This window comes from Anabrus simplex, chromosome 2 (genome assembly GCF_040414725.1).
Source record: "Anabrus simplex isolate iqAnaSimp1 chromosome 2, ASM4041472v1, whole genome shotgun sequence".
Lineage (NCBI taxonomy): Eukaryota > Metazoa > Arthropoda > Insecta > Orthoptera > Tettigoniidae > Anabrus > Anabrus simplex.
The window spans coordinates 985,331,732-985,359,236 of NC_090266.1; the positions used below are offsets into that span (position 1 = coordinate 985,331,732).

Below are 27,505 nucleotides of genomic sequence, written 5' to 3' on the forward strand. Positions count from 1 at the left end.
CTAGGTAGCCATAGTCGTTATGTTGGCAATGCTTCATTCTTCCATGCTGTTATTTAATGGCTCGAGTCCCAATAATCCAACATATTTTTTACTTCTTAAATGTTAGTCAGCAAGGTACTAAAGGTGATAATACACATTTTCTAATCACTAGAGTGCATGCCAAAAGCTTGGGTTCTCACCGAGCTCGATAGCTGCAGTCGCTTAAGTGCGGCCAGTATCCAGTATTCGGGAGATAGTAGGTTCGAACCCCACTGTCGGCAGCCCTGAAGATGGTTTTCCGTGGTTTCCCATTTTCACACCAGTCAAATGCCGGGGCTGTGCCTTAATTAAGGCCACGGCTGCTTTCTTCCACTTCCTAGGCCTTTCCTATACCATCGTCGCCATAAGACCTATCTGTGTCGGTGCGACGTAAAGCAACTAGCAAAAAAAAAAAAAAAAAAAAGCTTGGGTTCTATTCCAAATCTCTCCATGGCGCTGATACGGATTAAAGGTATGCAACGTTCATGGTGATTCGTCCGTCGAATGAGGAAGTTATGCAGGTTATAGTTCTTTGACTTCATAACAACTTACTACTAAGTGTTTAAACTAAAGAGAGATAATTGCTTCCCAGTTACTATTCTAACATTGTCGTGGTAAAAAATAAACTACCTACTTATTAAATTAGCAACAATAAATTGAATAATTAATAATAAAATTAATTGTCCTCTGCCACATACGGTGCCATTGATTGCAAATATAAACTTCACTTTTGCCGTAACACACATCCTCGTAATTATTATTATTATTATTATTATTATTATTATTATTATTATTATTATTATTATTATTTACATTTTATGGCCTTCCTTGGACGACTCTAAGCCAACTTTATACAAAGAATTTTTCAGTTTCCTGTCAGCCCAGTACTTCTTCATTCTCTCCGATCTTTTCCTCCTTTCATCGGAAATCACCCTTCCTATTGTGTGTTGATTCTGGTTTGCAGTCTGGTTTGTTTGCCTGAGAGTTTCCTGATTTTGTCAGTTTCGTTTCTTAGGTCTTCCACTGTAATTTGTAGTAAATATCTTCCTTGATTTCTGTAATTCACTTAATGTTGCACTTACTATTAGATAATTTTTCTATTATTCCCCGGATGATCCTGTTCTCTGGTGTCCTGATTAGATGTCCAAAAAATGAAATGTGTTTCTTCCTTATTGTGCTCATTACTGGTTCTATTTCCTCGTAGACTGTTTCATTAGAAGCTACTGTTCAGTGTCCAGTTTTTTTTTTTCTATTGGCTTTACGTCGCACCGACACAGATAAATCTTATGGCGACGATGGGACAGGAAAGGGCTATGACTGGGAAGGAAGCGGCCGTGGCCGCTGGTACAGCCCCAGCATTTGCCTGGTGTGAAAATGGGAAACCACGGAAAACCATCTTCAGGGCTGCCGACAGTGGGGTTCGAACCACCTATCTCCCGTATACTGGATACTGGCCGCGCTTAAGCGACTGCAGCTATCGAGCTCGGTCCATATTTTTGGTATGATTTGTTGATGCAGGTTCTAATGATTCTTCTCTCTATCTTGAGTATTTTTTCTATTTGTCCAGTGTTAGTTGTTTTGAAGATGGTTTCACTTGCGTATGTTATTTCTGGTTGAGTGACTGTTTTGTAGTGTTTTAATTTTGTTGCTATTGACAGGCCCTTTTTGTTGTAGATATTCTTGGTGACATATTGTGCTCTGGTCAGTTTATTTATTCTGTTATGCCATGCTGGCTTTTCATTTAGGTTATATGTTACGATTTCTCCCAGATATTTTAATTTATCTACAATTGAGGAGTTGTATGCAATAACAGCGTTAGTAGATTTACGTTATTTTGAGAAACAGAAGCTTGAAGTTTATAAATGTTCTGAGTTAAAAGTAATATTAGGAATCAACCTGAATTCCATTTAAAGACATTTGAAACAGCCAGGAAATGTATTTCCCAAAGAATTTTATTGATCTGTTAGCATATAAGAAAGACAGAGTTATTTAAAATTTCCTTTTATACGCTGTTATTGCATGAATAGCAGGAATATTATATTTTGCCATACACCAGTATTGATCAGGGAGATAGAAAAGCATGATCGCCCACTATTGAGGAACAAGAGTGGCAGTTTATCACACCTCAGTTCTCAAAAATGTCTAAACTTACTCAAATTAAGAACAAATTCATTAAAATAATTGTCAACTAAGAAAGGTAAAAAAATAAGTTTATTCGTTATATAATATTCACCTTTTTTGTTCTTTATTGCGCAAAGGGCCGAGAGAGGTTTGTTACAGTGTTCTCCCCAACTATGGTATTAGGCTACAGTAATTCCCCACCTTCCCCAACAAATATTTGAAATGTTACAAAATTAGAAACATTGCTTTCCGAACAACTTTTATTCCTATTTTCATTTAAAAAGTGATTCTCTAAACTTAAAAAATGAAAAGAAACAAAAAAACAGTATATAATTAAGATTTAGACATTGTATGTCTTACTTGTTTAAAATACTTAAATACCGCATCTTTGATCAAAATCAGGATGATTCACCTTTCACATGCTGCATTAGCAGACTAGGGAATCATTACATACACATGACTTTCACACACTACTCAAAATTTTCAGGTTTTAAGTATTTCATTAGTGAAAGACCATCAACCCTTTTGTGTGCACTAGCCACAAAACCTTCTCTTGCGCTCGCTGACATCTTCTCCAGCCAAAGAACTGGCAGCAACTGAACGTGCCGCTTGTGAAGCATGCTCCATGCAGTAACAGCGTAGCGCATGGTACTGGTTTTAGTGAGCTCCTGACCTCTATCGGCACCCTAGCGAACTAAGACCTTGACTAGGTTGTAGTGAAGGGACCGAGAAATCCAAAAACGGTATTCATGCAATAACAGTGAAGTAGACTTACGCTGTTATTGCATCTAGCTCCTCAATTTTGATTTCTTGGTTTCCTATGGCAATTTTGTTTGAGTGGTGGGTCAGTAAACATGATTACTGTATTTTCAAAAGATATTCCATGATCAGTTTTCTGTGCTATTTGTTGTAGTGATATAACTTATTGTCTGGTTTCCTTAATATTGTTGGACAAGAGAGCAAGGTCATCGGCAAATCCTAGGCAATTTAAAATTATGTTGTCTTTGGGTCTTCCAATTCGGATGTTCTTTGTGTTAATCTTGTACCATTCCCTCATTATATATTCTAAGGCACAGTTGAACAGCAGTGGTGACAAGCAATCTCCTTGTTTTAAGCCTGTTTTTGTGATGAATGGCTCAGAGAATTCCCCTCTGAACTTGACTTTTGATTTAGTGTTGGTTAAGGTGAGTTCTATCAATTTGATTAATTTTGGATGGAACCCAAAATTTCTTAAAATTTTCAACATAGGAGGTCTATGGATACAGTCATAAGCTTTTTTAAAGTCCATGAAGGTTATTGCAAGAGGTTTGTTTTGCTTCTTGTAATATGCTATGGCTAATTTTAAAGTGATGATTTGTTCTGCACAGCTTCTCCAAGGTTTGAAGCCTCCTTGGAATTCACCTAATTCTTCCTCTAGTTGCTCTTTGATCCTCCTGTATAGGATTCTGGAGAAAATCTTGTATGTGCAGTCTACGAGAGAGATACCTCCCTAATTATCTGGATTGCTTTTTATCTCCTTTTTTGTGGAGTGGGTGGATTATGGCTGTGGTCCAAAGTTTGGCGAATTTTTCTGTTATCCAGATTTTTGTTAGGGCCGTGTGTAAGGATGTTCGAACTGTGTCTCTGGCATTTTTCCACATTTCTGCAAAAACTTGGTCTTCTCCACATGCCTTATAATTTTTCAACTCTCTGAGTGCTGTTTCCACCTCCTGGGTTGTTGGGGGGTTTGAGTTCAGGCGGGGTTTTGATGGGTGTGTCTGTATTAATTGCTAAAGGTTCCCGGGGTTCTTCATAATTCAAAAGTTTAATGAATGCTTTTGCCATGATTTCGGCATTTTCCTTGTCATTATGTGTCGTTTTTCCATCCTCACTTTTTACCATTAATGTGGGAGGGGCAAATTTTTGTACTTGTTTTCCAAACATTTTGTAAAAGTCTCTGGAATTGGTTTTGTGGTAATTTTCTTCTATTGAGTTGATTAGATCTTTCTGTGATTGTCTCTTGCTTTGCCTGATAATTTGTGTGAACTTTTTCCTGATATTTTTGAGGTTGGTTGCACATTCTTCTGTTTGGTGTGTTTGAAATTTTAACCATGCCTGATGTCTTTCTTCATGAATTTTGTCACATTCTGAGGTCCACCAGGCATGTCTTTTGTGTGTTTTCAGTGGGGCTAAATTTTCAGCTTTTTGCCTGAGCATTGGAACCAGTTCTTCTAAGTTATCTGTCAGTTTTATGTTTTGTGTGACTTCTCTATATTTATCATTTCTAATTAATTGGTATGGATCAAAGTTCCTCTTTTGTTTAATGTGTTTTGGTTTCTTTTTTAGTGGTGCAAACTTAATTTTGATTTTGACTATGTAATGATCTGAATCTATATCTACTCCTCTTAATACTTTAACATTGTAGATTTCTCTGTGGAAGGTTTTGTCCATAAATACGTGATCCAGCTGCCATTCCCCTTTTCACCAATCAGGATGTTTCCAAGTTTTAAGTTTGTTGGGCCTCCTTTTGAAGTACGTGGACTTCGAGATCAGTTTGTGTTCTGTGCTGAGTTCAACAAGTCTTTGACCATTCTTATTTGTATGTTTATGTGGACCCCATTTCCCAATGATATCTCGCTATCTGTTTCGTCTTCCGAGTTGGGCGTTGAAGTCCTCTAACAGGATCTTAACGTTGTTAATATTTATTTGGTTTACAGTTTGGTCAAGGAGATCCCAAAACTTTTCCACTTATTTCCTAGAGTCTGTTAGAAAAATCTCTTCATTAGTAGGGGCATGGGCATTTATGATGGTATACATTTTGTTGGTTGCTTTTAAATTCAAAGTTGCAATTCTAGGTGAGATGGCTTGAAAATCGATTATTGGATCTATTATTTTCACAGTGACTATAAACCCAGTTCCAAATTGGGGACATTGTTTCATAACCCTTAGTCCAGGTTTCCCGTTGTAAATTCTGTAGCTTTGAGATTTGAATGGTTCTTCTGTAGTATTTCTCGTCTCCTGGAGTCCTGCTACTAAAATTTTCTGTTTATCTAATTTGTCTGTCAAGTTCAGTTTTCCTGCTTTAAGTAGAGAATTAATATTATGAGTTGCAATGTAGTTGATCTGATCTTGTTTGATCTTGTTCTTATGTGCTCGCATAGGAATAGGTGATTGCCAATGCTCTGACTCGTTGACGTCTTCCAGGTGGCTACCCACCGAATCCGATGTAGCCTTCTACTGCTTTTTTAGACAGGACATTGGAATTTTTTTCCTAAAAGACCTTTCCATGGTTGACTTTTGAAGGTAGTTAATCTTGGGTGGAGCAAGCTCCGATTTACAACTACGGTTGTTAACCGCAGGGGGATAACCCCAGATGTTCAGGATTCTGGGTTGGCATTTCCTCTTAACCTAATGAAGTATGGTTTTTCCGCCAATACTCGGGTGGCTGATTGCAGTGGTTTCCCACTGGGCGATGGAGTCACCACGTCCTTGCGGCAAATCCTCATAATTAGTATTAGACAAAAAAAGGGGGCCAAAATTATACTGTGTGGTAGGACTTGTTTAATAGAATTGAATCGGACAATTTCTGAGTTTCGTTACATATTTAATTAATTATAAAATTTCTTCGTATTTGTGGATTTCAATCCTAATTATTTTCTTGGCCTGAACTTCCACATTATGGCCTAATAGGAGTCTAATATTGGAATCTAATAATACAATTTCCAAAGGAATAGCGCTAAACAAAGGAAAACACAGGGGAACAGGTATACCACTTCACTAAATTTCACTATATTTTCAGTAACCTTATTGCCAGTGCAATAAAAATGTTACTACATCTTCTGGATAACAGTATGGTAGTTAAAATCTGTTGATAGTACGCCAAAAAAAAAAAAAAAAAATAAGGATAGAATTCTAGTTGGCTAAATTGGCAGCCTAGGTATGTGGCTGTTTATCTGGCAGTCGTAGTGCAGGCCCTTTGAGAAATAATTGGGATGACATGAAGGGATAAAGTCAGAAACATAGAAATCAGAGAGAGAATTGGTTTTGTTAAACTGCAAAGCAAGATAGACCAGTAAGCTGAAAGGGCATGGGCACATGATGAGGATGAAAGAGGATGAAGTTCCAATGCGAGTGTTTATAGAGAAAATAATAAGAGGAAGACAATGGGGAAGGCCCAGAAACAGGTGGGTGGATACAGTGAGGGAGAGTATATTGAAGAGAGGAGTAAAAGTGGAAAAAATGTTGGAGGAGGGTAGGAGTGGTGGAGAGATAGAAAACTGTGGAGATCCTCGATTCCCAACCCAGGCCAGAAGACTGGATACAGGTGAAGAAGTAGATGAAGAGGCCAGAGTGATTTCTTGAAGAACGATTTTTGAATGGGTTCATTCAAGCCAATCAAATTTCTTGAACCAAGTCTCATGTCCGTATGTAGGCCTAAAATTTCTGTCGCTCTTTGTTGGATATACCTGCGTTACTGGTTGAGTTTTTTTTAATTATTTGAGTCACCTGTACGCTTTCCATTTGTTCATTGACCATTAGGATACTCAGTTTATAGGATACAATCAAGATTACATGGCACATTTACATTTGATGCGCATCTACAGTCATTGCAGGATATCCGTGTTCTGGAAAAACAGGGAAAACATGTAAAATGCAGGGAAATGACCTGTCACGTCAAAATTAAGCTTTCAATCTAAGACTGGACTCGAACACGAATGATCGAGCGAGAGTGATATGCAGACTCAACCTGGGTCGTATGCAGTAAGTGGTACTTTGAGAGAGAGTAGAGGGACAGATAGTGAGTGCACGTGGTAAAGGAGTATGAGTGAAAAAGATAGATATACTTGCACTAACCGCTCAAAGATGGCAGTACAACGAGATATGCGACGTATGTAGTATTGCATTAGTTAGTGTAGTGTAGCTTACAATTCACTCTTAACAAAAACGTAATTCCAGGTTTTTACTTCAATAGTAACATTTAATGACATTAACTGACCACACAAAATTTGTTTTCTTCTTGGGAGCTGGAATAGGAACCAATGTCATCCTAAATTACTTGCTTTTTCCATTGCTGTGTCTTGGTTCTTTCGTATTTTCAAACACAAATGTCCATTCCTGACGAATTACATTGCTGGTGCCTTCTCTGGTCAGTCTGTCTGCTTCTAGTTGGTGAATTTGTTGTTCTAGGTATTTTTGAGAGGGTTTAAATAGGCATAGTACAGAGGTAACCTGATTCCCATATGATCCTCCCTTTTTGCCATCTCATTATTGATATAAATTCACTTAGGTTTTTTCAGTTGGTAGGTTTTTTCAGTTGGTACCAGTGTCTTTTGGTCTGACTTTCTAGTTCAAAGTGTCACATTATTGTCCCAGTTTCAAGGCAAGAGATCTATTTCTACCCAACCCTGCTTTTTAGCTTTCCCAGCTGCATGGTTCGAGTTCTATCTACTACCACAAAATGATGTGGGGCATTGTTCATAACAGTGGTGGATATGAGGGAAATGATCTGAAGGGGAAATTTTCAGTTTGGGGCCTATGAATCACCTAGCATTAATTTCCTCACGATAGTCCCATTTTTATGGACTGCAACATGAAAACAGTTTGACATGAAACCCCGAGAAATGCTTGCTTGTATTACGATGACCCTAAGAGAGGTACCATTGTGCGTTGTATTGTTCTATCTATGCGTCCTTTCCTTAAGGTGTGGTCAGCTGTTAAATACTGTATTTCGCCGGGCTGAGTGGCTCAGATGGTTGAGGCGCTGGCCGTCTGACCCCAGAGTGGCAGGTTCGATCCTGGCTCAGTCTGGTGGTATTTGAAAGTGCTCAACGTCGGCCTCGTGTTGGTAGATTTACTGGCACGTAAAAGATCTCCTGTGGGACTAAATTGTGGCACCTCGGCATCTCTAAAAATAGTTAGTGGGATGTAAAGCCAATAACATTATTTTTAATTAAATAATGTATTTCTCCGAATCCAAGATGACCCCTGCTTTTTCTTTCAAAAAAATTTCATCAGGCATAAAAAGTGCTTTGTGAAATCATAAGCACGCCTGTTTTTGTACAGTACACATTTTTTCTTTTTTGCTAGTGGCTTTACGTCGCACCGACATGGATTGGTCTTATAGCGACGCAAGGTGCACATAATTAGACTATCTTTGTCTTCACGCCAATGCTGAACATTGTTTTTAATTATTCCGTATTTTTTGTGGCTGCACAATTATTCTTTATTTCCGTGAGTTTAATAACCATTAAATTAAAATTGGCATCGTAATATCGAAGAGAACCCGTTTAAAATTTGGCAGATATACCCTTTCCACATTTGTCTACAATACGATGATCCATCAGGAAAATATTCCTGCTCTTTATAAAACTGTTACTTCTATTGATTTTATGGTAGTGGCAGGATATGTGCCCAGGGTAAACTCAGAATCCTCAGAGTGCCGAAAAATGTGAAGATCAAAGCGACATATTTTCAGTAGAATGTCATGGACCCCTATTCCGACAAAGATATCCCACGGCTGTACTGTGAGGGTGCTTCAAATGTTCAAATGCTTATCCAGTGGATAAAGCATCCAGTCATACTGCAGATCATCAGTCACCTGGTACGAGAGAAAAGAAGCAGAGACGGATGTCCGTGTCATAGTATTTAGTGACATCCCTGTCAAATCCCCGGATACCTCGCTGATGGACTGCTGTGCTTTTGGTCCCCTGTAAGGTGGGCTTTCTTCTAGACATCCTGCCACTATTGAGGGTCTTTGGAATGCGTGCAAGGAGCTATGGAACAGTATACTTCTTTGTGTACTCTGTTGAAGTCTTCTGTAGTGGAGATTGATATGTTGGGCAATAGCCCGTGCCTGTGGCTATCACATTGAGCACAGCTGGTTCTGGAAGAAAGCAATCACCTAGGACAAAAAATACGTCAAAATCGTCCAATGTCAACTAGGGCAACCCTCCATAATACTCAAACCATATCCCAAGCCTGACTGTGAATAACAAAGCCATGCCTGTCTCTTATGTTGGCCTGTTTTCGAGGTGAATAGTTTAATTGAATGTTTTTTTTTCTTATATGCATGCATGTTATTTTTTTATTTATTGATGAATGGGCTTCCAGAGAGAAAGAGCTCTGTTGAAAGGAACAATACATTATCGCAACAATGGCGGATTAAGGTCTATGGTATAAAAGTGAAATATTAATAATTGTGGTTTTGCATATGCTTTGACTATTACTATTTACCTAATAGAGAGTATTACATTAAGTAAGTGGATTATTATCAAAGTAACAATACAGGAGGAACAACTGTTTCGACTTTTAAGGTGACTTTGGAAATAAAAAATAAATGTTACACATTCAGAGTGCCTACACAGTTTTAGAGATGATTGCTATATTGTCAGGAACACTGTTATATTCAGATTTGCACTCCCTTAGTGCCAAACTTTGTTGTTGTATAATTTCAAAAAAACGTGTTTTTTTTTTTTTTTTTTGCCCTGTCTTATATGAATGGATGTCAGTGACTAGGAATTTCAGAGTTGGTGAATATTTTATTATGCAAGACATTATGAATAACAAGTTTTGCATTTAATGAGATTAATTGCTAAAGTGGTAATATATTTGCTTCAGAGTACATTTTATTTCGAGAATATAGTTGATGGAATCCATACGTCGGTATTATAACCCTGTTTTGTAAGACCTCCAAAGTATTTAAGTTATTTTGGGTTGCTTTATCCCAAATGAAACGCAAGTAAGAAAGTTGAGATTGTAGTTTATTTATTTATTTATTTATTTATTTATTTATTTATTTATTTATTTATTTATTTATGACAAAAGGTCCCATGAGCCTCTGGCTCGTGATAGGGACAATACAGTACATACTCTTTTAAGGCGACACAATAATTACATTTCATATACAATAGCTTTTTCTGTAAAGTGACAAGTACATTTTTGGATAACTAAGACATTGCCTTTTTTTACATGGTAGGATCATAGTTTTTCAGAAGTATATTCAGATATTGCATGGCTGTAATATATTAAATATGGACAATATATATATTATTGTATTAAATAAAGCAAGTTATACAGAGATTATATTGAGATATCTGTAAAAGAGTAATATTCCTTCAGGTTTTTCTTAAAACATATAACCGATTTAGAGTTCTTTATAACAGGAGGCAACACATTGTATTCCCTAAACATTGATGATTCTATGCCTTTCACTCCATACTTAACTGAATTAAGAGTGAGAGGGATATAGCCTTAATGATCCTCTAGTTTCATATCCATGAATTTCACTAAAATGGGAGAAGTTAACAGCAGAATGGGTTAATTTCCTGTCTAGCTTATACATATAAACTGCTGATGAAAATGCAATTTGTTTATGGAATGGCAGAATATTTGACTCTGAAAAAACTTCATGTGACGGTTTGAGGAAGGGGAATCCATACATGATTTTGATGGCTCTTTTTTGTAGGATTTCCAAATTATTGTTATCTTTCCTACATCTTCCCCAAATAAAGCTTGTGTATGCTAGATGTTGGTGGATCATTGCATAATATATACCCTTCAATTGTTGATGAGAAAAATTACTGTATCTTAACCCTCTTGGAGCCAGGAGCCGATCTGGTCGGCCGCTCACTAGCAGCTGGAAGAGGCCAGAGCTCCGCCTGCACTCTACTACTGTAAAGTGCCAGGCCGTTTTTAGTAGAATTACGTGCATTTTAACATTCGCGTATATCTACCGGTGTATGTCAAATACCGGCAAGAAATTTTCTACACGTCGACTACATAAAATAAACAACTGATTTAGAGTGATATAAATAATTAAAAAGTATTATTGTTGATATTATGGTTGTCGATAACGTTTACTTTTAGGAAGAGAAAAACATTTTTGCACTTTCTCTCTCAATATCTACTTTGAAAATATCATCTACGATACAAAAGAATATACGTCTAAATGCAGAATTTATTTCCAAATATAATTCTATAAAATAATTATTTTGAACGCGAAAAATAAAAATATAAAAAATTAAAATTCAAACGTATGTCCCTAATGAAAATAAGACAATTTTACTCACCGATAACATTCATGTATATATCGATGTATGGCTAACACTTAAGATAAATTTTATATATGTGGTGTAGATTGTATAAAAATAGTTCTGAGTTATTAAAAAGTAAAAAATAATAGTTGAGATTATAGTTTTTATTTTATCGGAAATCCCCTTTTCTAGTTTTCTGTTTCAGTATCTATTTTTAAAAACATCTTACAATACAATACATTACAATACAATATGCGTAATTAACACATCTATGGCACTAAAGCCCTGATGGGCCTTGGTCTACTAAGCGACCGCTGCTCAGTCCGAAGACCTGCAGTTTACGAGGTGACGCATGGTCAGTGGGACGAATTCTCTCGTTCATTATTCATGGTTTTCTAGACCAAGGTAGCTCTCTTAGCCTAAGATCTCTCCTCGATTGTCATCACTTAGTTTGAGTGGACCTCGAACCAACACTCAGACCCAGGTAAAAATCGTTCACCTGTCCGGGAATCGAACCCATGACCTCCGAGTGAGAGGCAGGCACACTACACTTGACCCGTGGGGACTGGCATTTACGTAATGATAGAGAATTCATTTATGAACAGAATAATTGCTCTGAACAAAATTTACTATGTCACTAGTAAAAAAGAAGGAAAATGACAAAATAAATTTACTCACCGAAAATTTTTGAGAAGAAGACTCGTCACCGCTATATAATGTTGTTCAAAGTTTTAGACCACTGTTGAAGCACTTAAGGTTATTTACACTAACACTAATCACTTATCACTAACACTAATCACTTATCACTAACACTAATAGGAACAATAGAAACCGTAACGCAACGTCATATAAAATCTCTGTTTTTTGTTCAAGTAGAAGTTTAAATATATTTTGTTTATTTAGGGCATTTATGAAGAGCTGCACATTTAGTATGCAGGCCTTTATCGCACTTGATGCACACAGTTCGCGACCTCTTTCTCTGTTGCGGAGAGCTACATACAACGCACAGTCTTTCTAATGTACCTGACAAAAGTTTTACGCCACACACGGGAATATTCGTGATAATCTTTTGTCTATTCTCAAACCATTCAGTACTCAGAGATTCAATTATACTGGAGTAGAACTGGAGCCTAGTCATTTTCTTTCCGTTACAGTTTTCTAAATACATCAAATAAGCATTTAAGACCATTCTCGAAATTATATTGAATGCAACTTTTTTCCAGAATTTCAAAGTTCTACGTTCATCTAAATAAAAATACACCATCATGTCATTTGTATCAATGCCACCCATATAACGATTATAGTCTAAGATCACGTTAGGTTTCCTCTTGGGTTGATTAATGTTTCTAGCAGTTGCAGGCACTTCTGTTTCTATTGCAGCTCCGCGTGTACTTATAAGCACCACCTGATTTTTCTGAGATTTTTTCTGTTTGGATCCCACTAGTAAAATTGGCCCCTGTCTGAAATATTTATTACAAACTAATTTAAATGGCTTTTTCACAGCATCTGGTAGTCCCTTCCTGTTTCTTCGTATAGTGCCGGTAATAAATGTTCCAAGTGAGTATAAATGTTTTGCAAGGGGGATTGACGTAAAATAATTATCTGCGTAAACGTGAAAACCTTTCATAAAATAATTCCCTAGGGACATGAGTTTGGTCACTACAGTGTAGGCCAGTCCATTAATTCTGATTTCGTTTCTGTCTTCAGTGGATCTTGCTCCTCGGTAGGTATAAAAACCAACACAATATTTACTAACTGCATCACACAACATCCAAAATTTTATCCCCCACTTGTGATGGTGCTTATTCGGCATGTATAGGAGTAGTTGTGTATGGCATTTAGTTCCAACTAAACTTTCGTCTATGGAAAGTTGCTGATGAGGAGTATAATGATGTCTAAATAGCCTATTAGCATGATCTACAAGAGGCTGGAATTGAGCACAGGGATCGTAGTTTGGAGAGCCAGGAGGAGAAAGCTTACTGTTGTCAACTAAATGAAAAAATTTCAAAATAAGCTGAAACCTATTCCTTGAGAACATTTCACCAAACCAAGGGGTAATGAAATGGTCTACAGTACTCCAGTACGAAACAATGGTAGGTTTTCTTATTAGTCCCATATTCATGATGACAGCTATGAACGCCCTTATTTCGTCAATTGTAGTGCGTCTCCAACATCGAGAGCGGGAATTAGGTGACAGTTCATTACAAGTAAGGAGTTGGTCAGCATAGCGATTGGTCTCGGTGACTATAAGGTTTAGCAGAGAAAAAGTGAAAAATAAATTGAAGTATGATATGGGCGGAGAATCAGGCGCAGGGGCATGTTTAGGTCCAGGAAGTTCCATGAACGAAACAGGAGACTGAGGGACGTTGTCAGGTTCATTGGGAGAAATTTTAACAAAATGTTCTCCAGAGACATCATCATCATCATCATCATCATCTTTGTCATCACTAGTTTCATCAACAACAGTATTCACAGTAGCCTTACTGCCATTAGAAACAAATAAACGCCTCTTCTTTAGCTGTGGTGATCCCGGGGGCGTGTCTGGTATAATTTCATCACTACTCTCTGAACTAAATTCACTATCGCTATCCGATAAATCATCCGCGTTCACTTTGCATTGTTCCAAATATTCCATTAATTTATCGTCATCAATACCTGCTGAAAATATATCACGTGAACTACTTGCCATTCTGCTGTCAAGAATCCACTCACTGCAAGGAGCAATCTTGTACTGACCGGTTAGCGGTATTTCTAAACACAGGAAACAACTCTTGTGAAAGCTAGAACACCCTCTTAGAAATTCCAAAGCAAGGTCAGGCACACAATAACTTGTAGCCCATTTACTACAGGTTGTCACAAAAGTATGCACGTCACTATAGACTGCCAAAAAAGTATGTATATCACAGAATTTCCAGCCGGCCGATGTAATCGGCTCTGGCAACTTCCGCACGGATATTTAAAGGCCGATCTCATCGGCTCTGGCAATTTAAAGGGCGGACGCTCGCAGTACCGCCTGGCTCCAAGAGAGTTAATCTGTGCATTATTACTATCAAGGGGGAATTTTGCTGATTACATAATCAATATGGCTTTTCCAGGAAAGTGTTGAGTCTAATATTATACCAAGTTACTTAGCTGAGTTGACTCACTCTATTACTTGGTCCTTTACGGTAACAGTGTTAGCCGCTGTGATCTTATGGGCTGTTTTATGAAAGATTAAGTATTTTGTTTTTGTCACATTTATGATCATTTATGAGATAAAGCCCAGTACGATAACTTGTCCAAGTCACAATTTATATCTTCCATAATTTGCGTTTCACATAGTCCTTTGTAAGTTATTAAGATATCATCGGCAAATACTTTACATTTACCCTTTAGTGTTAAAGATTGTATGTCATTAATATAAATCAAGAATAGAATAGGACCTAGTACTGAGCCCCGCGGTACTCCTGTTTTTGTTTGCTGCTTAGAACTTTTAGTATCGTTAATCATCACATATTGTGTTCGGTTTGATAAATAATTTTGGAACCATTTGTGTGCTAAACCCCTAATTCCTGCTAATTTTAACTTGTTCAGAAGTATTTTGTGGTCAACCAGGTCAAATGCTTTTTTAAGATCTATGAGTAGCCCTGCTGCTAATTTATTTTCATCTAAGGCCTTTTGAACATCTATTACTGTATCAAATACAGCATTATCAGTTCCTCTCTTTGGGAGAAACCCATATTGATTATTGGAAAAGTAATTAGTTTTACACAGAAAATTTACCATTTAAACGAAGAGTGTCAATTGTTAGTAAGTACTTAATCCTGCTAATGATACCATTCAAGGCAGAGATTTTATTTTGAATGTGTAATATATGAGGCGTCCAGGAAAGTGCGCTGTATCAATTATTAGTCCAATATATCTAACTTCTTTATTAACCCATTGCAACTTCGAGGTGCCAGATAATATATTTGTAGTTGCATTTAGGTCATTTTTGGTTTATGGAACATCGTACAGACAGTTCTTGAGTAAGTGGGTGTTACAAGATTTTTTCTCAGCCGTTCATCTAAGATATGACAGTCATGCTGGATATCTGCAGCTATTTCATCTTCTGAATTTCATAAATAGAACAATGAAATATCATCTGTCAGAAATGATATTTTACCCTTATAAGAGTACAGAACTATGTCTTTAACATCTATGAAACAAAACTGGACCCAATATGGGATTTTGTGGTACCGTACACCAAAGGAGATCTTTTGTAGTTTACTTTTATTTATGCCTGTCTGAACATATTGTTGTTAATTTGACAGTAAATCCTTAAACCAGAGTAGTGAGGGACCTCTCACACCTGCCTTTCCCAGTTTTCATATCATAAGTTCATGGCTGACAGTATCAAAAGCCTTTTTTTTAAAATCAATAAACAACCTGGCAGTCTTGTAACCTTTATCAGTATAATTTTGAAGTTCAGTTATAATATCCATTATGGCAGGATTTACCCCAGCCTTCTCTCTGAAGCCATATTGAAGTGTGGAATTAATAATTGCCTTTTTCAAGGTAACTAATAAGCCTTTCACAACAGTTTTTAAGATTTTAGGTAATTCAGGTGATACTGAGATGGGTCGGTAGTTCCCTGGATTGAATCTATCATTCTGTTTGTGTACAGGAACCACTCTAGGGACCTTGAAATGAATGAGGGACAATGATCTTTGCCAAAGAGCAGTTGATAAATTCAGATATTGGACCAGAGAGTGCTTGATTACAGATTTTGAGAAGTTTGCTGGAAATACCATTGGTAGCAACAGAACAAGCATGTTTGAAAGAATTGATAATTACAGACGCTTCTCCTGGAGAACATGGTTCTACGAAAAGGTAATTAGGATGGTTGTTGACTGTAGCAGTATGTTTTGGATGTGGAACAATATTTGAAGATAGTGTGGCAGGGACTGAGATAAAGTAATTATTAAGGGCATGCCAAATGTCACGTTTATCTCCAAACATTCATTCCCTACCTTGATACGAGCAATATCGATGTTGATTTTGAAGGTTTACCAAGAACCTCATGAGCTGTTTAGTATTGTGCAGATTGTTTTTAAATTGATTGAACCGAGCTCGATAGCTGCAGTCGCTTAAGTGCGGCCAGTATCCAGTATTCGGGAGATAGTAGGTTCGAACCCCACTGTCGTCAGCCCTGAAAATGGTTTTCCGTGGTTTCCCATTTTCACACCAGGCAAATGCTGTGGCTGTACCTTAATTAAGGCCACGGCCACTTCCTTCCCACTCCTAGCCCTTTCCTGTCCCATCGTCGCCGTAATACCTATCTGTGTCGGTAATAAAAAAAAACAACTAGCAAAAAAAAAAAAAAAAAAAAAAAAAAAAAAAAAAAAAAAAAATATTGATTGAAAACCTACAACCTGTTTTCCAGTCATTGACCGGGTCAGGGATGGAATGAATGAAGCAGATATAGGCTATTAGTACGATGGGGTCGCCACTCCCAAAGTGATTTATTAATGGCTGATAGATGCTATGAAATGAGAATGGGGAGTGTTGCTGTAATGAAAGATGACAGGGAAAACCGAAGTACCCGGAGAAAAACCTGTCTCGCCTCCGCTTTGTCCAGCACAAATCTCACATGGAGTGACCGGGATTTGAACGACGGTATCCAGCGGTGAGAGGCCGACGCGCTGCCGTCTGAGCCACGGAGGCTCCTTTTAAATTGATTATCATAATATAACTTCTTGAGTCCTTTTCAGGGTTGTAACTCTATTGCAGTAACTTTTTATATTCTTCTTTAATTATACCATTGTGTAGGTGATTTTCCAATTTGCTGTAGAGAAGTGCTTTATGCCAGCAGAATGATGTAAGTTCTGGTATATACCATGCATTTAGAATGGTGTTTGTATTTCGATGATGAAATTTTCTAACTGTTGATGCATAGTCAAGACCACTTTGAATGTATCTGGTTAAAGCAGCATATGAAGCATTAATATCCCCACCATCTACCCACTGGAATTGATGTTCCTAAAAATATAATTTAGCCATTTCATAATCTGTACGTTTATATGTGTGTAGTTTTGGCTCACTGGGAATATAAATAGATATCTTTGGAATATCTAAGCAAAAGAACAAGAGATTATGGTCACTCATTTCATCAATTATATTGTCTACAGACAAGTTATTAACTTTTATACTACATAGAAAGTGGTCAGTTACTGAACTGTTCAAATTCAGTCTGGTAGGGTATATTGTGCTACAGTTTTTAAGGCCGTAGCTCTGCATGACCATTTTATATTCATTAGTTAATAATGAATTTGAGACTAAATTTACATTAGTCACAACAACGATATTTCTACGATTTATTTTGTTTAGTATTACAGTATTACCCCGCATTTACGTTTCTGGCTTTTACATTTTCCCGTCTTTTACAACATTTTTTGTTGGTCCCCTGAGATTTCCTATGCTCACAATGTATTAAAATCCTCAAGTTTATGTTTGTGACATTTTATGCTTCCTACCATTTACGACACGTCAGGCCGTTCGAGAGGAAAAAATTTGAGGTAAAATGGCATCACAACTAACCTAAGCGCTTTGAGTAACCATTTCATGATGACCAAATCAAACAACCATGGTCTATAATAACTCTTAGAACTCTCAGTATTGAACTTCCGCGTAACCAGTGCAGCGCATTTTTTGATATGAGGTGTTTTCCACTATGCCTAAACTTTATTTTCAAATCCGACAATGATGAAGTGCCCATTAATCTTTCAGGAAGAAGAAAAAGGAGATATTAGATGTTTGCTCTATTGCTAATTACAGTATAAACCACAAGAAGGGGACGTTATCAAGTGATTCAGTGTTTGTCTTGCCCGAGTTCGTTATTTCAGGTTATTGTTTTAAATTTGCGTTTGTTGTTGGAGTTAAAGTTATTTTCGCTGATTTTGTCACATTTACTGTATTTTTGTTTTTTGTTACGTTTTTTGTTCTTGTTATGTGAGTCGAGCGGTCAGAGTGAATTGCAGCAATCTTCCTCTCCCGTCATGTGTATTTGTTAATCCTTCTTTGTTATCACTTTATTGTTTTCCTGCTAATAATGGAAATAAGAAGGAAGGAAAAACTTTCACTGTGGATGAGAAAGTTCGAGTATTAGAAAAGGTTGAATCGTACCGTGGAACACGTGTTTCATTGGCACGCGAATTGCAGCTTCCTGTATCCACGCTGAATACAATTGTGAAAAACAGAGGAAGCATTACATCAAGTGCTTCAGAATGCGGACCAAACTCCAAGAAAAGGAAGTATGCATCGTACTGCAAATACAAGAAAATGGAAAAAAAATTGTAAAAAGTTGGTTTGAAACTTCAAGAGTCGCATGCATTCCAATTGATGGTGTACTCTTAAGGGAAGAGGTGCTTAAAGTGGCAAACATTCTTCGCATTGAAAATTTCAGCGCATCCAATGGCTGGATCGACCAATTTAGGATAAGGTATAACCTAACCTATAAAACTATTTGTGGGGAATCTAATGTAGTTAGTGATGAAACTGTGGAAGAATAGATCAATGGAAAATTGCAGGAGCTGACCAAGGATTACAAACCCAGGAACATTTTTAACCTAGATGAAACTGGAGTGCTTTTCAGTGTGTTGCCCAGCAAGACTTTGGCATTCAAAGGAGATAAATGCCATGGTGGGAAACACAGCAAGATGAGGCTCACAGTGATGTTGGGAGCCAATGCTGATTGCTCTGAGAAGCTCCATCCCTATGTGATAGAGAAATCTAAAAAGCCTTGTTGCTTCAAGAATGTGCGATCATTACCTACGCCCACAATGCCCACCATAGAGCTTGGATGACCTCAGATCTTTTCCGACAGCGGTTAATTGCTCTGGATTCAAAAATGGGTGTGCAAAATAGGAAGATCCTTCTTTTCATCGACTGTTGTCCTGCACATCTCATGTATGTTAATTTGAGGAATGTGCAGTTAGAATTTCTGCCTGCTAACTGCACAAGCAAGCAGCAAGCTATGGATTTAGGTGTTATTCACTCCTTTAAGTCACTTTATAGGAAGAACCTGGTGCAGCGAATTTTATTCCTTATGGATGCTGGAAAGGATCCATCATTTAAAGTTTCAATCCTGGATGCGCTTCACTTCATTGCAAAGTCTTGGAAAGCCGTGAAGCAGACTACCATCTCAAATTGTTTCTTGAAAGCAGAATTTTTCAAAAATCATGCCAAATCTCAGCTGCAAGAAGAATAAGAATAAGACGACCTGCTACCTGATGTGTGGAGAATGTTGCAGTCAGACTGCACTACTGAAGATTTTCTTTGGGTAGATTATTCTGTGATCACTGCAGAGGAAAGAAGTTTGGAGGAGTTGGTTGCTGAGCAAACAGCAGTCGAGTCTCCCACCAGTGACAGTGATGAAGCAGAGGAAGGCAGTGAAGTTATGCCTACCAGTTCTGATGCAAGTGCAGCAGTGGTTGTTTTACGCAGGTAACTGTCATCTGTAGAGGGTGGTGAAAATAATTTTTATAACCTTTATGAGCTTGAGAAACAAATAGAGGTCATAAGAAATAAGAAGTGTAAACAGAGATCGATTCTGGACTATTTTGGTAGGAAGCAGTGACTGTGTAGTTTTCCATCTGGAATAAATTTGTGCTAATATTGTAAATACAGGTACAATAGTAGCAATTAAAATGTTTCATTCAGAGAAAATATTGCATCTTAGATAATTCTATAGCCATTCTAGGAAAGTAACTACTGTAATAAAAGAACATATTACACAAATTTTTAACCACCTACCAGTAACCTTCTTCTGGGCAAAGGATGAGCAGAATTACAAAGGCAGTGTAGTCAACAGTTAATACTCTACAGTAATTTACTTACATGGACCTTTATTTGAGGTAAGTACAGTAAATTGATTGAGATTGACATACTCTATAAATTAATAATATGCATTTGTGTAACATTTACCTCCTTTTCCAGAGCATTTTTATGTATACCTGTACAAGTTGTTTCCCACGATTTACACTTTCCTCCCTTGTACACCAATATTCCCTGGTGCCTTGAAAAGTGTAAAAGAGGGGTAATACTGTATTTCTATGTCATCACATAGCTGTATCTAGTTTGAAGTGGATGGATTGTAAATAGCAACAATAATATAACTGCACCCTAACTTAGAAATCTCCAAAACCAAAATATTATGACGCTTTTGGACATTATAGATGATATTATATTGCCATGATTTGTTTTTGGCATAGGCCTAAACTGATACTCCACCACCTGTGAGTGATATTTCTGAAGGAATTATGAATGAATGAAATGCTTCATAACTGTGATATTGTAGAAGTTTGATTCATCACTGTCTACAGATAACCATGTCTCAACAACAACTACTATAAAATCGATATTCTGAATTAACTTTATGCAATCAGCAATCATCTCTAACTTACCATTTCATATGCTACAAGAATTGAAATACATTATTCTCAAGGATGAAGCAATTGATCCAAGTGTGGTAACCGAGTCACTATATTGAAAGTATGAGTTGCATTGTCTTTCTGTCATTATGATAGTTTAAAAGAAGAAAAAGAAAGAAACAAACACAAATTTATTAAATATAAAACATAAAAGGAAACAAGAGAAGAGTGTGAAAACTTACAGCTTATTTAGGCCTAGATGCTGCGAGCATAATCAGTTTCTCAATATCATCTTCACATTTTATTGTAAACACTTCAAGGAAGGCAGCAGAGGTTTTTGCCAAAATCCTCCCTTGTTTCACAAATGCATGTTTAATTTCCTTTGTCCTAGCATTACGAGCCTTGTTGAGGAGACCTTCATTGTAGGGCATAAGGTGTTTGTTCAAGTAAATATTAATATCCCATATATTTTCAGATTGTTTGCTCTTGAGTATTGTTTTAATTCTTCGACATGAGTTTCAGCTGTTTCACTTCTCCAGAAAGAGTGGTTTCGAGCACTAGTGAGTTCAGATTGCATTCTGCCCACCTCAATAATAAAAATGTCAAATTTGTTGCTGACAAATTGGACAGGAGTTCCTTATACACTGACTCTAGCTCACCAAGTTAGCTTACTGTTGTGTTGAATTTTGTGTAAATGGTGTCTTGTAAGTTTGAGTTTGATGGAACATCAAGATCAGGTTTGAGTGGCGCCGAGTTGCAGGTCAAACATGCAAAGTCTGTCGTTTTTTTTCGAAGTAAGCAGGTGATCTATTTCATGTTTGATTGACTTCATGCATTCTCCCTTCGTGTGAAACCACTTAGTGCACTTTTTGCACCTCATATTATTATCTTTAAATTTCTCTGAGCGCTTCACACATCTGTCTGCCATGTTGAACTTACTCATATCCAATAAATACCACTGTTGTCTCGAAATTATTCTACACTGCACTATTCTAGAATTTACTCTGCACTAAGCATACAGTATTAAATGTACTGATAATGCTTCATTTTTAGATGTAACACACTTACAGACAACCGTATAATCCCAAGTACCACCCGCCCCTGAACAAGACCTGCGCCCTATATTTTACAGGACAAAATTTTAAAAAAGTTTCACTCAAATTTATTCACGATATTTGCTACAGAACAAGTGTGTCATTTCAATATGTATGTTTTACGAATTTAAAATAGTTTGACAGTTTTAATTAAGTGTCCTTTATATAACACCCACTAGGGAGCGCTTATGACTAGTTCTTTTTGGTTGCTCGTTTTCATTCCCAATACCCCTTTAGTCCGCTGTTAGTTTTTCCTCTCTTTCCTGTGAGAGAGGTTTGTGAGATTTAACAACTTTTGGTAGTTTTGACCAAGAATTGACCAATTTACAAAATTTAGGGCAGTCTGAGACATAAGTATCAGAAATCCCAGAAGAAGCCACATGTAGTCGTGTAGCTTTCGATGAGTGATAAGATCTTCGTCAGCCTGCCCTGTCCATTCTCGAAAGGTGCCCGTGAAACTTCAGCCACCTTCGTGGCATGCTAGTGTTAGCTGTTTCCAAACATTGATACAGTTCAGAGTTCGCTTTCAGTCGGTAGGTTCCATCTGGGAGCACTCTTGGCCCGCAAATATTCTGGAGGATACGTCTTTCAATTTTTTCAGGTTGTCCATGGTGCCTCTCCTGTTCATCATTAAGCTCTCCGCAGCATATAAGAACTGGGGTCTGACATCAGTTTTGTAGTGGCATATTTTGGCATTCTTAGGAGTGCACTTCTTGTAATGGTTTTGCGACAGTTGGTGTGCTGCATTGAGTTTGGCACGTCTTTCTACGATGGAGGTTCCGTCTCTACCATTGGGGTGGACCCATTCGCAAAGATACCAGAATCGTTTGACTTCTGTGTTTCCATAGATGGTCGTCAAATGGGTTTTCCTGGGGTGCTTAATCTGGAAGTGCTTGGTCTTGCCGTTTTATATTTGCAGTCCTGTCTTTGCTGCTGTCTCGTGTTAGGAATGGACAGCATCTGGAGCATCTTGTTGGTTAGGATCGCAACGTCATCTGCGAAGGCCAGGCTCCTGACATCGATCTTCCTTATTCCATCTCCAATGGTAACCGGTTTTATTGCGAGATTGCTCATTCTAAGTTCTCAGGTCTGTATGACTTTGTTGAGCACCAAATTGAAGAGAATAGGCGAGAGGCCACCTCCTTTTCTCACACCAGTTGTGATCTTGAATCTCAGAGACATTTCTCCTCTGAATTTTACCTTGGAGGTGGTGTCTGTGAGAGTCTGTTTGATGAGGGTGCGTGTGTTTTTAATCCACTCCTCGTTCTTGCAGCACTGAGAAGAGCGTCGGGCAGTCAATAATCATAAGCCCATTTGAGGTCAGCAAATACCACGGTAATGTTCATGCCCCTCACGTTTTAATTGGAGAAAAGTTTTCATTTTGAAGATCGTCTCGGTGTAGGACCGTCTTTGCTGTAATCCTCCCTGATATTCACCAATTGTGTGACCACACTGGGTCTCCACATTGCCCTGTAGAATCGTAGGCAGAACTTTGTAGACTATTGCCAACAGCTGTAGACAATTTGCAACAGTGATATTCCCTGGTAGTTGTTGACATTACTTCGGTCTTCTTTCATCTGCAGTGGGTGTATTAGAGCTGTTTTCCAGTCATCAGGTATCCTGCCAGTCTCCCAGCATTTTTATAATGCTTAGTAAAGCTTCCACCTATTCAATACGTTATCGTAATGGTCTATTTAGAACATCACATATTTATTTAACTTATCATAAAATACATCTTTGGGACCGGTTTCGGCAATCCACTATGCCATCATCAGCCATTGAGTTTTTTATAGCAAGGAACATTCAAAAATTTAAAAATATGCAATAGCAAGTCCTATTCTTACATGAAAAACATTAAAAATATAGCTAAATAGCATAGGCCCATTGTACTATACAAATAACATGTCTTTTTTGAAAAATACAATACAATACAATATTATTTAGTGCATCTAAAATTATTTTTTATATATAATTGGCAAAGTCTATGATTTGGTATACCTTGTGTACAATAGAATCATGTAAAATTGATAAAAGAATCTACTTTTGCCATTTAAACCACAGTTTTAAAACAACAAGTCCTATTTTACATGGAAAATATTAAAACTTGGCTAGTTAGTATTAACCCTTTTTTATGTTATACAAGTAACATGTCTTGTTAAAAAATATAGTATTATTTGGTGAGTCTAGAATTGTTTTTAGGTGCTTAAAAAGACTATGGTTTGATATAGTTGATACACAGGAAATTTTCTATAAAATTGATGAATGTTTCTATAAAAACCTCTGTCATTTTTTAAACACAGTTTCTTAGTTCCTCATAATATGCGGCTTGTACTGTTTTAGATAATAAATACAGGTTCTTCTTCCTTAAAACTTATTGACACAACAGTCTGGTCTTACATAGTCAAACAGTGATATCTTCTCCACCATTTACATGATTTGAACCATTTTCGTCCAGCACAAAGTCATTAAAAAATGTCGTCTTGGGGGGTATCGAGATTGTACGAATAAATGCTACATTACCAACATCTGCCGGTAAAATTTCTTGATGTTGCCGATTTGTCCTAAACCCGCTTTAGAAGGTCTCCAAAATTATCTTTAGTGATCCCTTTCCCCGAGTGAGCACGAATAAAGTTCCTGGTGGTCTCATTGTAAAAATGTTTAAAGGTCTTGAAGTAAGACGCATCTAACAGCTGGCAGCGGTGAGTACTGTGGGGGGGGGGGGGGGGTGGTAGGGGGAAGGCATCACATAACTATTCCTAAAGCTGATGCCTTATCAAGCACATCCGGATCTTTGCAGTGCATTGAGTGTCCGTCGATTATCAACCGAACCCTGCCCTGTGGTTTGTAAAGGTGTAGGTGATCTAGGATAATGAAAATACCTCAGTGGTCATATACCCTGATTCGGACATTGTAACAACTGATCCACTGGGGATCTGTCTCTTTGCCTTACCCCTTTCACTATTATAAAGGGTGGCATAGCGTATCCAACAGCATTAGCTCACACCATTACTGTTACCATAGACCCTTTTCTACCGTGGTGCTGTGGAATACGTTTTTCTTTCCTTTTTCACTTATAATCTTCTCTGCCTTAAATATGAGCTGAACACCAGTTTCATCGGCACTGAAAATCCTACCCGTGCAAAACCTAGTCATATCCAACCATTGCCTTTTGTTTATTAAATTTGTTTTTCACACGTTTCCCCTGAGGGAACCTAAAAGCCAGTTCTCGTAAGTCGGTCACTGTAAGTCCAAAACCTTTCGAATAAAGAAGACAAGATGGTTGACTAACTGGTCCTCCATAGTTTTGTCCATTGTTGCTCCTTTTCCCAGTTGTCTATTGGTAGATATACCAGAGAGTATTCTGGATCTGAGTGTATTCCTTGGAACACTGAAATACTTCGCATCTGTTGCCAACGGAGTTCCATTTTCTTTCACGTCCTTAATAACAGCAGCCATATCTTCTGCATTCCATCGTCCAAGCAGATCTACGTACACATTTCCGCGGCATCCTCCGCCTATAACCGGTAAGATGCAAAACTATTAACGCGAAACTGCTACTTAATCATCAGTCTCTAACCTTTGTAATTTACGTTGAACTAAACAATACAATACAAACATTATTGTAATGTTATAAGATTATAAATATGCTAATACACTACGTTGTCATCGTTGATTAATCGTACTAAATTGTAGTAATAACACACCATTAAACCCTGTCCCCAAAAATGTATCCTGGTTTAGAGATTCAGGGAGATCTCAACACCAGACACCCCGAGTTCCATTGGCAGGTAAGGGTTGGCAGCACTTACCAACCTGAAGGTTTGGCGATTTGGAAATTACATGGTCGCTTCTCCAAAACTTGCTTTGTGCACCTTACCTCAAATATTATCTTAAAAATATCATATATATATATATATATATCTATTTCGTTACATAACCTACTCATTATATTATAGCAAGTTACTTTTAAATCATATATCACTTACTTACTCACCTTCAACTATTCAGATGTCTTTTATTTATAGTGATAATCTTCAGCTAACAGGATGACCATGAGCACAAAACCATATGGTTCCAATACATGTAGTTCATAGTTTGACTTATTGAGTATTGTGGTTACCAGCGGTGCCAAGTTCTCCCTCATGTCGGGATCTCCCAAAGTTACCTTACTGTAGGCGGAGTTAATACTCAATAATTTATTTAAAACACGCACAGAAAAAGTTATCAATTACAGAATGATAGTCAACAGTTCATTCATCATCAGAAGTACCAACTTTGGAGCTTTCGCTATCACTTTGACCATCACTTTCCCACACGTCATCGCGTTCGCTCCCATCCATAGCATTACAAATATGGCACTTCTGGAAACTTTTCCAGACGGGGTCACTAGAGATACGATCCCACGCCGTCTTTACCCACGAACGTAGCAGTTGAACTTCCGGGCGCTTAATAAAACCAGTTGGTATTAGTACATGATTGTCAGCTGCCACCCAATCGGTATATAGTTGCGTCCTTGGTTTGCTTCTTCACAGCTTCTGTTGTGTGACTGTGGTAGCTGTCCATATAAAGCAAGCTTTTCTGTTCAAGCATTGCACTAGTAGACTGTCTATCCAACCTGAGTTCTGACAATAACACCAGCAGGTAGATTTTTTTTTTTTTGGAAGCGTCTTTCTCTTCAAGACAATGTACGCAAGAAGTTTAGTTCCATCAGCAAGTACACATAACATTACTGTACACCTCTGTTTTTCATTACCACCCGTTAATTACAACACTTTTTGACCCCTTACACTTACAATACTAGGTGGCAGTCCAACAGCTGTCTCGTGTTGCATCGTAAGGTCCGCGCCAAATTCTTCGTACAGAATTTATTTGTGTATATGTACATAGAAATAACTAAATCTGCGAGTTGTTGTTGTTACTACGATACATTTGTTCTACGAACTCCGTTGTCCATGTTCTGATAACTTTTTGTAAATTAGTCTATATATAATCGTAAACTGTTCCGTGTGACGTGATAATGGCTTGGTTAGGAAAGACGTTGAATTATTTGAGAATCCGCCAACCGGATGTAGGTATCACTCAAGAAAACGTTGTGTTGTGTGCCTGTCAAACCAGAGGCGACGGGAAACTGTCTACTACTGTGAGGAATGTACTTGCCCTTGCTTCCGTATTTACCACACTGTGCGCAATTTCTGAATGACCTATGAACCAGAAAATATGTAGAACCTATTGATGCATATCTGAGAACTTGAAAAATGACATAATAATAATAATAATAATAATAATAATAATAATAAAAGGAAAGTTTTTTTAAATTCACTTTTGTATGAACACCTTGTGTATATATGTATATATATACGGGTTTACAAGAAAAACTCTAATAACATAATGCTATTGAATTTCTACTATATCACTCATAATATATTTTTCTGTTGGGTATTTACATCTACGCCGGTCCGTGGTGTAGGGGTAGCGTGCCTGCCTCTTAGCCGGTGGCCCCGGGTTTGATTCCCGGCCAGATCAGGGATTTTTACCTGGACCTGGTTCGAGGTCCACTCAGTCTACGTGATTAGAATTGAGGGGCTATCTGACGGTGAGAAAGCGGCCCCGGTCTTGAAAGCCAAGAACAACGGCCAAGAGGATTCGTCGTGCTGACCACACGACACCTCATAATCTGCAGGCCTTCGGGCTGAGCAGTGGTCGCTTGGTAGGCCATGGGCCTTCAAGGACTGTAGTGCCATGGGGTTTGTTTTTTGTATTTTTGTATTGTATTTTATATTTTTGCGTGTTGTGCTGAATAATTACCCACTGGCTGGTTGATGTTATGAAACTATTCCCCAGTTAAGGGGTTAATCTTGAGCAAGGATCTTGT

The 27,505-nt window shown here is 37.7% G+C and overlaps 1 protein-coding gene across 3 annotated transcripts in view; it reads left to right on the forward strand.

The window, feature by feature from the left end:
- LOC136864607 (neurofilament heavy polypeptide) overlaps positions 1–27,505 on the forward strand; it is a 382,096-nt gene that overhangs the window by 140,952 nt on the left and 213,639 nt on the right. The gene's annotated exons all lie outside the window — the stretch shown is intronic.